Genomic DNA, 12,258 nt, shown 5'->3' on the forward strand with positions numbered 1-12,258 from the left:
TCTCTATGGGAAATCTAGAAACCACACATGACTCTCTGAGGGAATGGTTTGGCTTACGTCTGGAAAGACAGAGCAGAGGGCTTAAAGCATCTCATCTGAGCCAGTAAAAATGTGGTTGCCTTTGAAGGTAAGGGTCAACAGCTAATAAGAAAGGACACGAGGTTGAAAAGTCGGGACGTCTGGGTGGCTCGGTCAGTTAAGCATCTGCCTAGAGCTCAGGTCATGATCCCAGGGTTTTGGGTTCGAGTCCCACATCCGGCTCCCCACTCAATGGATAGTCTGGTTCTCCCGCTCCCTCTGCCCCTCCCACACTTGTTCTCTCTCTCTCTCTCAAATAAATAAATAAAATCTTTTTTAAAAAAGGACATGAGGGGGCGCCTGGGTGGCTCAGTGGGTTAAGCCTCTGCCTTCGGCTCAGGTCATGGTCTCAGGGTCCTGGGATCGAGCCCCACATTGGGCTCTCTGCTCAGCAGAGAGCCTGCTTCCCTTCCTCTCTCTCTGTCTGCCTCTCTGCCTACTTGTGATCTCTGTCTGTCAAATAACTAAATAAAATCTTTAAAAAAAAAAAAAGGACATGAGGTTGAAAAGTCAGGAATCTATAGAAATGTTGTAAGGGTCTACAGAGAATTCGTTAAACCTGAGAAAGTGAAGATATCTTACTAAGCCAAGAGAAGGTCAGTACGAGCTCTGTTGGGCTCAGGAGAGTAAGTCACACGACGAAGAGCACAGAGTGTACATCAGAATACACGTCTCGACCACAGAGAGCACGGAGCAGCTGCCACAGAGCAGAAGGCTAAGTCAGCTACACGGAGAGCGCCAAGAGCAGAGCACACAATACCAGACAGCTCAGGGGGCTCAGAAAATGCTTTGCCTTAGACAGGGATGAAGATGAACAGTTCGCCCTGGTTCTGACGGTTGGAGCACAGAGTTGGGAGCCAGCCAACCATGCGAGGTATCAGACGACACAGAGCTTGGCTGGTCACTGGAGCGAGAAAGTGAACATTGAAGAAGGAACACGGACAAGTATTCTCTGCGGGGCACTCTATGAGCGATAGAAGGTAAGAGAATTTGTAAGCAAGGTTTGAGTTCGGTGACAGCGATGTGAAGCTTGCTCTGTTCCATGGTAAAAGCTCACCTGGAAGCTGAATGAAATGCCTGCACCTGAAAGTTGAATTTCTTAGTGAGTTCTGCGAGCAGGAGACCTGGCTTTGCAGGGGCCGCTGTGTCTGCAAGACTGTGAGGGATGATAACCAGCCGCTGGTAACCAACAGGCCTCTTCCAAGCGTCGACGGGTGAGCACCCGTCCTCCACTGACACACAGTAGGCTGTGTCTTTCCTCTACACCAAAGCAAAGAGATTCACCAAGAACTGTCCCCCACAGAGACATCAGATGCCTTCTCTGGACCCAGGGCCAGCTCCTGAGGAGGAGGGGACAACAGGCTCTTTGGGCCACACCTGTGTGTTAGCAAGTGTTCTTTTTCTTTTTTTAAAAATTAAAAAAAATATATTTTAAGTGAACTCTACATCACACATGGGGCTCGAACTCATGACGTGAGGATCAAGCGTCTGATGCTCCCTGGACTGAGCAAGGCTGTTTCTCATTAAACAGGCAGAGCCTTGAGGTTTCTCTCTTTCTTGTCTTTCTTCATTTACAGAGGTTTGGGGTTGTGAAGGGCCTCATGTCTTCACAGTAGATAACTTTGGTGCCTGAGAAAGCAAACCAATCTGTTCAGGGTCTTAGTTCAGAAAAGACTATTCTGAAAGTCTTGTCTCTTTTGCAGAAAGAGCAAATAATCCATCCCTAACAAACGAGGTCATCATTTTCGTGGATACCCCCCTTAGCCTGTTTAAGAACAAGCCTACACTCGCATGTGAGCAAAGGAAGAGCGACCCCGATCCTACAGGATCGCATTTGATGTTTGTATGAGCATCTCCCCTCATCAAGCCTCCGTGCACCCACCTCCAATGACTGCATGGTTGGAGCGTCTCATTACACAAGGCGTTTCACGAGCTTCCACGTTCCTAGCGAGCTGTATGTTGATTACTCAGTCCCCCAGTTCTGTAGAACCTAACTTTGTCCTCCAGCCGTGTTAATGGGTTTTTGATGGGATAACGCTGTGTAACAAACAACCTGTAAACCTCAGGTACTCTCGAAAACCGAATCCTTGTTTCTCACTCACACTGCGTGTCCTTGTTTATGACTGAGGTCTGTGGCTCTGCTCCAGGCAGGGGTGGTCTAAAAACTGTCCATGGGTTTTTTCCACAGGGACCAGGCTTGAGGGAGACCTTGTCTGGGTATACAGTTCTCACGGTGGAGGTTGGAAATGGTAAGAAATTCAACAGAATCTCCAGCAGCAGAAACTCCCAATGTTTCCTTCTTTCTTCCTTTTATTCTTTTCTCTTTAAAGAATTTTTTTTCAAAGATTTATTTATTTATTTTTAGGGAGAATGAGAGCAGGTTGGAAAGGGGCAGAGGGACAGAGAGGTTTTGAAGCAGACCCGGCCCTGAGTGTGGAGCCCAACGTGGGGCTCGAGCTCTCAACCCTGAGATCATGACCAGAGCCAAAATCAAGAGTCAGGTGCTCAACTGACTGAGCCACCCAGGTGCCCCGAGATTTATTTATTTATTTAAGAAAGAGAGGGTGAGAGAAAGAGAGAGGGTGTGCTCTCGAGCTTGGGGAGGGGCAGGGGGAGAGGGAGAAAAGCAGACCCCCCGCCGAGCAATCTGAGCCCTGTGTGGGGCTTGATCTGATGACCCTGAGATCATGATCTGAGCCGAAACCAAGAGTCAGAGTCTTAACCAACTGAGCCACCCAGGTGCTGCCCACCCCCCCCAACCTTCCCACGTTTCTTAAACCTTGTACTGGTAACTGGCAAGCTTTAACTTTCACCCATATTCTACTAGCCAAGTCAAGTCCCATGGCTAAGCCCCACGTCAGTGGAATGGGGAACCCTAACTCCCTGCCCAGAGCGTTCTGTGGGAGACAAGAGTGAATAGTCAGGAGATAGTAACACAGCTTAGCATCACCTATCCAACTTTGAGCCAAATAATTTAGTGTTTTTCTCCCCACCACAAATAAATACTTTTTAAGTGATAGCTTCTTAATGACTTGTCATGCGTATAATCAAGAAATTTTGTGTTCCAGTCCTAATTAATGTATTTTCTGTGTTTGGTAAATGATTTCAAATGTCATTAAAATATACTATTTTAAAAGTCCTTATGAAAGAAAAGCTTACCCCTCCCTTTTATCCTTTCCTTCATTTGTCACCTGTAATTACTTTATACCACGATTCACAGAGAACCTGCATTAATAAACATTCTTCTTAAAGTAAAATTTGGTTCTACAAACTGGCGGGAGAAAACGTTGTAATTACAAAGATGTTTACATAGCAAAATCCCTTAGAAAACAAACCAGACAAATAAAGTAAGAGAAGACTTCAAGCGAGACACTTGTCTGTGAGCTGAGGGGGTCTTACCGGATAAATGCTGGGACAATGGCGGGTGCGTGGTACGAGACCAGCGTCCACACCCACCTTCCCTGCAGAGCGGTTTCCCTGCTGAGAGTTGGAACGGCCCTCCCTGCCACACGGACTCTGTCCTGGAGCTGATTTGTGTGCAGAGGTTCTGGAAATGGAGGTTCCTCTTCCCAACTTTGCTCACTATGGCCCCCCCTCCACTTCTCCACTTGAAAGGGAAGGTTTACTGCTGACTCACCAGGATCTTCATTGACTCAGGTGTAAAAGCCTCCAGACATCAAACGAAAGGACAATTGTTCAATTTCAGGGCATCATAAAGGTCCCAGACTCCCCCCAATAAATCCCATGAGACACTCACTTCCCAGCACCCAGACACACACCGCTTTGGTTCCCACCACCCACAGAAGCAAGCCGGCCGACCTGACTGCCAGCCCTTAGATCCTGGAAGCTGGTAACAGCTGTCATCTTGGGCGATTCTGATGCATTTGTCACTATTCTGAGTGCATTGCATCTGTCAGCTCAACCTCCTGAGCAACCTGTCCTCTTTTCATAGAAAAGGAGGCTGAGGTAGAGAGTGGTGAACTATCTCTTCCAAGGTCACACAGCTGGGAAGTGGGGGGGAGGGTAAGACACGTGCCCAGGAACCTGAGTGTGCTTGGCTTGGCAGGACTAAGGCAGGTGTGCCTCCCAGATCCGACATGTGGGACCACGGAGGGTTGACACACTCACACAGACAAGGCTGCCATGGCTCCAAGGGGGAACCCAAGAGGCGTCTGATAGGTTAAATGACATTATACAGGGGAGATGGTGTCAGTGGCTTAGCAAAGCCCAAGGCTGCATGCTGGGAGCAGGGGTGGAAGGAGGAAGGGGTGGGAGAGGAATGTGGAGGGTGGTGAGGCAGTTGTGAGGTGCAGACGGGTGTTGGAAGAGTGAGGCACGCCGACCCCCCACCTCCACCACTCTGGTGTCCTGCCCCCTTCTGTCAGCAAGGACACAGCGAACACATGTATGTGCTCACCTTGTGTCAGGGTGGGGAGGAAACCCCATCGCTCCATCCAGAACGAGAGAGAAGTTTTAAAGGAAGACACACTTGAATCATAGGAGAAAGGGCAACCTGGGCCGGGACTGCTTTAAGGAAGATTGTGAAGAACACGTCTCCAAGGAGTGCCTGAAGCCAAGCCTGAGTCCCAAAGCCCCAGGCAGGGGGGGATTGCTGGGAGCGCTTTCCCGGGGACCCAAACGCGAGCAGAGACAGCGCCCGGGAAGTCTACTTGGACGGAGTGGAGGGAGCAAAGAAGGGCGGGAGGTAGAAGGGGTGGGGGCAGGACAGGACCGGGCAGGACAAGACCAGCCAAGACTTGGGTGGTTTTAAATCGCGGTGAAATGCATACACCATAAACAATTTGCCATCGTCACTGTTTTTATGTGTATAGCTCCGTGGCTTCAGGGACACTGGCATCGTCGTGAACCATCCCCACCATCCATGGCCAGAACATTTTCATTCTGTCCTCTTTGAACACTCCCTCTCCTGGCCCCGGCCACCAGCCTTCCCGTTTCTGTCCCTGGGGATTTGATGACTCGAGGGACTCACGGAAGTGAGATCTTACAGGGTTTGTCTTTTGTGACGAGCTTCTTTCACTGAGCCTAACGTCCTCAAGGCTCATCCCTGTGAAAGGGAATTTCCTTCCTTTTAAGCCTAAATGATATCCCGTTGTTTGTATCACATTTTTACAAAGATTTCATTTATTTATGGGAGAGAGAGCACGCACATGAGCTGGGGGAGTGGCAGAGGGAGAGGGACAAGCGGACTTCCTGCCGAGCGGGGAGCCCCACACAGCCTCCGTCCACGATTCCGAGATGGTGACTGGAGCCAAAATCACGAGTCAGGCCTCAACCGACTGAGCCACACAGGAGCCCCGTCTTTTCTTTTGTTTCCTTTAAAAAGAGTTAAAATTTTACTTGATTAGTCTACCAACCATAAGACCGAATGGATTTCACAAAAGAAGGGGTGTCAGTCGGGAAGGGCTTGGTTCAGGATGGGCCTTGCCACAGGAAGCCCTCGCCCTCTGTGCCCGGTGATCAGCACAGAAGGGGAAAGCCAAACCGTAGGGCATCTGTTCTGCATTTTGCGAGGGGTCTTTATAATCTTTCAGTGCTGATGTAAAAAGTATCGACCATCTCTCAGGAAAAGAGATAGTGAACATTGAACACACTTATTTAATATCAGCAATTTGGTACCATTCTAAAAGTGTATCTAAAAAGTATTTTATTGGTCCAAAGATCTTGCTAAGAGAAGAACTGAGATGCAGATCACATCAACCTTTTCATGAGGTTTAGATAGAAAAGTCGACTTGAGTCTTTTATTTGAGATTGAAATGTCTGTAGTTTATAATGCAAATTCATAGGAAAAGTTGCAAAATGTTTTGTGCTTAGAAAGAATGATTTTTAAAGACTGTACTTTTAAATAATATAATGTTTGGATTATAATAAACATTGTTGACCAGATCCAAAGAAAAAGCTGATTTTAGGTGATTCACGCATGCTTCTTTTCACCCACTAGGAGAATCCACTTTAAAATTGTGCTTATGATTTTTTCCTAAAATCGCGTCTGAGTTGTAGAGTATGTTCCAGTAGGAAACTGGGATCCATTGTTTAACGGATAATAATAAAGATACTGAATGACCAGAGAGCAGAACCCAGGGATGGTGGACTGGAGGTCTCTTCCAGGACGATGCAAGAGTCATGGCAATATAACAACTCAGGCCGTGGAGGAAGGGGGTACTGCCTTCCGGCTGCGGAGCCAGGACGTTCAATAGTGGCTCCATGGAGAAGCTGGAAAGGCAAATCAGACCATCCGTGACTCTGTCATCTGTTAATGACTCTTCCCAGTCAATGAAAAGGGAAAATTGTTTTTCCAAAATTTTACTTAGATTCTAGTTGGCGAACATACAGAGCAACATTGATTTCAGAAGCAGAATTCAGTGATGCATCACGTACATATGACTCCCAGGGCTCATCACGGCAGGTGCCCCCTTAATGCCCATCCCCCATCTAGCCCATCCCCCCCCCCACTCGCTCTCTACCCTTACGAGACTCTTACGGTTTGTTTTCCTCTCTCTCTTTTCCCCCATTCTCACAGGTTCATCTGTTTTCTTTCTTAAATTCCATGTATGAGTGAAATCGTATGGTATTTGTCTTTCTCTGACTTTCTTCACTTATTTTTAGAATTGTTTCACTAATCGTTATTATTATCATAATAAGAGAGCGTATTATCCAGCATAATACACTCTAGCTCCATCCATGTTACTGCAAATGGCAAGCTGTCATTCTTTTAAAGGGTTGCCTGAAATTTAGGTTACTTACCCTATTACACCATTGTTGGGGTGGTTCTCTCTTGATGTTTCGGGTGAGACCATCAATCCTGAGGGTGTACCTGCCCGTCTGCACCAGGAACAGTGGCCCCAGAGTTTCCTCTGCCAGAAGCTCCCTTTCCTTGTGGGAAAGGATTCGGTGAATAATCTAGTTCTCTGAATAGATACGAACCTATTTGGATTTTCTGTTTCTTCTGTAGTCACTTTTGGAAACTTGTGTCTTTTATTTATTTATTTATTTATTTATTTATTTTTAAAAGATTTTATTTATTTATTTGTCAGTGAGAGAGAGAGAGAGATCACAAGTAGGCCGAGAAGCAGGCTCCCCGCCGAGCAAGGAGCCGGATATGGGACTCGATCCCAGGACGCTGGGATCATGACCCGAGCCGAAGGCAGCGCCTTAACCAACTGAGCCACCCAGGCATCCCAAACTTGTGTCTTTTAAAGACTTCCCCATTTAATCCGTTATTGAATTTATAAACAAAGCTTTTCCTAAAATCTCATTTCCTTTTCAACATGGATAGGAACTCCAGTGTTACTGCCTCTGATTCTCAATCTTTGACCCCGTCTACTCTCTCTGAGTTATCTGTTCAGTTAGACATTCCTCAACTTGAATAGATCTTTTCAAAGAACTGGGCTGGGTTTTCATTAGTGTTCCCCCGTTTACATTCTCTCTTTCATTGATTCTTTTACTTTTCTCTCTGTCGTTTCCTTCCCCTACTCACCTGGATTTAACATGTTGTTCTTTTTCTAGATTATTAGGCTGGAAGCTCAAGCCATTGACTTTAGAACTCTCTTCTCCCCTAATGCAAACATTGAATGTTGTATATTTTCCCCTAAACACAGTTTCAGTGGCATGTCACGAATTTTGCTATGTGTATTTCTATGATTTACTACAAAATATTTTTAAAATGTTTCTGATTTCTTTTTTCACACATGAGCTATTTAGAAGTGTTAATTAGATTTTTAAATATTGGGGGATATTCTATATGTTATCTTTGCAGTTGCCATCAGAGAATATACTCTAATTTCTACTCCTGGGTACGCGTAGAGACTCTTCTTACGACCTATCATATACTTGATCTTCATGAACGTTGCATGTTCACTTTCAAAGGGTCCGTTTTACAGCCACAACAAGTAGTGCTCTACATGTTAAGTTCTGTACGTTGGTTGAAAGCATCGTTTAAAGCTTCTGTCGCCACACTGATCTTACGTGTATCTTTACTCACTTACAGAAAGAGGAGTACGGCGACCCATGACTATAATAAATGGCTTGTCTGTCTGTCTCTTCTGTTTTGTCCTTATTTTGTCTCGTGTGTTTTGCAGCTCTGTTGTTAGGTGCCTACACCCTGCATATCTGTCTTCTTGATAAATTGAGCTTTTATTTTTGGAAATGTGCTGCTACATCTCCAGTCATACTCTGTGTCCTGGAGTTTCTACCTGGATATGACTATAACCACACCAGCTTCCTTACGCAGAATGTGGAATATGTATCATTTTTCAACCTTTTGCTTTCAACCCCTGTCTTTATAATTAAAGTATATTTTCTTTTTCTTTCTTTTTTTTTTAAGATTTTTTTTTTATTTGATGGAGAGAGAGAGAGATCACAAGCAGGCAGAGAGGCAGCAGAGAGAGAGGAAGGGAAGCAGGCTTCCCGCTGAGCAGAGAGCCCGATGCGGGACTCGATCCCAGGACCCTGAGATCATGACCTGAGCTGAAGGCAGAGGTTTAACCCACTGAGCCACCCAGGCGCCCCTAAAGCATATTTTCTTACCAGTAGCTTCGAGTCGGATCTTACTATTTTATATGACAACAATTGCCTTTGATCGAAGTGTTCAGTTCATTTACGTCTCATGTTCTTCTTGACGTGGTTTGGCTGACGTCTTCCACATGGGGATTTTGTTTCATTTAACCCACTTGTGTTTGCGTTTGTTGCCCACTTCCCTTCCTTTCTGTCCTCTTTTGTTCTATTCTGGACACATCACGTATTTTTGTGATGCAAAGTTTTACTCTTCATGCTATTATCTTTTGGTTCTCTGAGATTATGATAGTCACCTTTTTTTAAAAAAAAATATTTATTTGACACAGAGAGAGAGAGAGACAGCAAAGCAGGGGGAGCAGCAGGCAGACGGAGAGGCAGACTCCCCGCTGGACAGGAAGCCCAATGCGGGGCTCGATCCCAGGACCTGGGGATCATGACCTGAGCTGAAGGCAGACACTTAACTGACTGAGCCATCGGGTGCCCCTATGATATTCATCTCTAAGTCGTTCCGGTATAACTTCATGTAAAATCCTATTACCTCACAGTCTATGAAACTTACAACAGCATAATTCTATTTACTCTCTTTAGACTTCCTTCTTTTTGTCTCATATTTTATGTTTACATATAAACATATATAACCCTACAAAATTATTATTATTTTTTGGTTTAAACTATATCTGACGTAATATTTACCCTTCCTGGTAATCTTCATCTTTTCCTTCAGATCTGAGGTCAGACTGGGAATTATTTTTAGCCTTTTGAGTAGGATGGGTTTGCTAGAGATGAATTCTTTAAGTTTTCATCAGTGATTATCTCTATTTCACTTTCAGTTCTGAATAACAGTTTCACTGATTATAGGATTCTAGATGTTTTTTGTTTTGTTTGTGGGGTTTGTGAGTCACGCCCTCCTGTTCTGGCCTACAGTAAGAGACCAGATGTCACTCACGTCACTGGAAATGGCCGGGTCCTACATAAAACACATCTCCCACTCCCCAAGGATGCTTGTAAGATCTGTTATTTATATTTTGATTTTCACCTGTCTTACTAGATTGCTGTAAAGATGACTTTCCTTTGCATTTATCCTGCTTAGGATTTGCTGAGAACTTTGTATCTGTAAACAGTGTTTTTCACCATCTTTGGAAAGTCCGTGGCCATTATCCCCTAGTCTGTTTGCTCTGGTGCATTTCCCCTTTCCTCTTCCTTTCAGACTCCAGTTACTCGCACGTTAAGCTACTCAACGCTGTCCTACACACTTCGGTTCCTCCTCTCTGATTCTTCCTCCACGTTTTTTCCCTTTTTATTCAATTTAGATTCATTTCATTGACCTGAGTTTGAATCATCGATTCTTTCCTTTATAGCATCCAACCTGTTACTAAACTGATCTAATGAATTCTTTATTACTGATATTTTTTAATCTCTGGCATTTACGGTGCTTTTGATTTCTAGTGTTCATGTAATTGCTGACGTCATTTTCCACAGATGTCATCGACTTCCCCCCAACTGGGTATCTCAGCATTTTCAACATAGACTTTGTAAAGTCTCTGATTCACCACAATTTCTGAGTCTGATTCTTTCCTTTTTTTTTCTTTTCTTCCTTTTTTTTTTTTTAGGAGAAGAGGAGTAGAGGGAGAGAAAGAATATCAAGAAGGCTCCACCCCAGCATGGAGCCTGACTCGGGGCTCGATCTCAGGACCCTGATTTCATGACCTGAACAGAAATCAAGAGTCAGACACTCACCCGACTGAGTCACACGGGCGCCCTGGCAATTTTCTTTTCTTTTAAACCAGACGTCACTTTTTCGTATATATTGTAATTTCAATTTTCTGCGTTTTTGTAGAAAAGAAGAGTAGCGGTTGAAGTCAACGACATGGCCCCTTATTCTCTCTGGTTGAGAGGAGGATAGTTTGATCTGATCTGTCGCAGAGTGTGGTCTGAGTTTTGCTGTAGTTTGCTAAGTTCTGCTCACGCCTGGCTTCCATCGTTTGGGGGACAGATCAGCGGAGCCCGGGATGTGAACGCTGGCAAGGTGCCAGGGCCGGTCTGCACGGCTTCACGTCCGAGCTGCTCCATCCGAAGGCCCGAACATCTAGGACAGGCTGCCGTCCACAGTCTCACTCAGCTCTTGCCATCTGAGCGTCTCCCTGCACAGCCCTCCTCCCCCATTCTGGCTTTTCCCCTCAGCACCCAGTGAGGCACGGGGTGGGGGCCAGTGGGAGGCGTGGTTCAGGACGGGCCTGTGGCTCAGGCCACGCAGGGCTCCGGCCATGCTGACGTAGCTCTCGCCCTTACTGTCCCCTTGCCTCCGTCCGTCGCAGCGTCCTCCTGGGCCTGCTCTCCTGATGCGGAGGTGGGCATTCCTGGCGTCCTCCTGCCCATGATGGCTTGTCACTTTCTAGAGTGTGGTCCCTTACGCTTCGTCGTCTCCTCAGAACTCTGAACGAACGCTGTTCTTCCGTAGCTCCTCTCCTTTATCCTGTTGGGTTGGAGTGAGTGGCCTCAGGAATTTGTTTTTTACGGGGACTGGAAGCAAGGACGCCCTGATGTGTTACTCATCTACCAAACGCTTTCCGTTTCCTTTCCACGGACTCCTTTCTTGCCTTGTAGTTTGAGTGTCCGCACACCGAGCTGCTCGTCTGTCAATGAAACGAGTTGCTTCCTGGCCGGCCGCTGAGAGCAGGGGTAAGGCCGTGCCTTCCATGAGCAGCACTTCCCCGTGTGTGCACATGTGCACGCGTGTGTGTGCATGTGCGTGTGTGCCCGCGCGGGGGTCTGCAACCAGGCAGGCAAGGGCAGAGTTGCTGATGACGCGTCCCTCTTCTTCTGTCTCTATGACACACTTGTTCCCCCAGGGTAGCCTGTCTGCGTGTGTGCTCATTTCCAATCAAACGTCTCGATTTTAAAGTCCTGATGATCATAATTTAATTCTGAGCTCCCCCAGCACTTCTCTCTGAAACGTGGACTTAACGTCTAGTTAAATGCATAGTGGTTGGTGCGACTGTCTCCCTTCTGTGCTGTTAACCATGTAGTCCGAGTTTCTGTGGCCTCACCTGAGTGAGAACCCAGATACCACTGACTCCCGCCCGCAGACACTGGGGCAGGTTCCTGATCCCGCACGATGCCTCCGTCCTAACGTTGTGCGTCCTCAAGACCGTGGTCTTTCTCCCCCGGAAGGCATTTCTAGGGCTGGCTTTATCCAGGATAGCCAGGTTGGACTCCCTGTCGCGTCGGAATGAGAAATCTTTTCCGGGCTGCCGGCCATGCTGGGCGCAGCACAGGGTGCAGCGGGGTTTCAGCCCGACCCGCTGCCCTGCTGGGGGCACTCAGTCTTCACAGAAACTTGCTTCTCCTGGATCTTGGCTAGACAGGCCCCGGTGCGTGGGAGGGCAGGTGGCTACGGGTTAGTGTGTCGGTCCAGGCTTGCTGCAGCATCGTCTCTGAAGTCTGGGAGCCCGTCCTGAGCGCCTTCCACTCAGGATTCTTCCACGAAGCCCGTCACAACTCAAAGTCCCTGTTGCTCAGTAAGTACCTGTGTTTGACTTAATGGCTCCCACTTAACCTACATGGGGTCAGACGCTCTGCTCAGAATCATCTTTGTTTGTACCCAGGAGAGGTATGAGTTTTGCAAAAGCCACCTGACTCCAAATAATA

Source organism: Enhydra lutris, unplaced genomic scaffold (assembly GCF_002288905.1).
Source record: "Enhydra lutris kenyoni isolate GAN:26980312 unplaced genomic scaffold, ASM228890v2 scaffoldscaffold62, whole genome shotgun sequence".
Classification (NCBI taxonomy): Eukaryota; Metazoa; Chordata; class Mammalia; order Carnivora; family Mustelidae; genus Enhydra; species Enhydra lutris.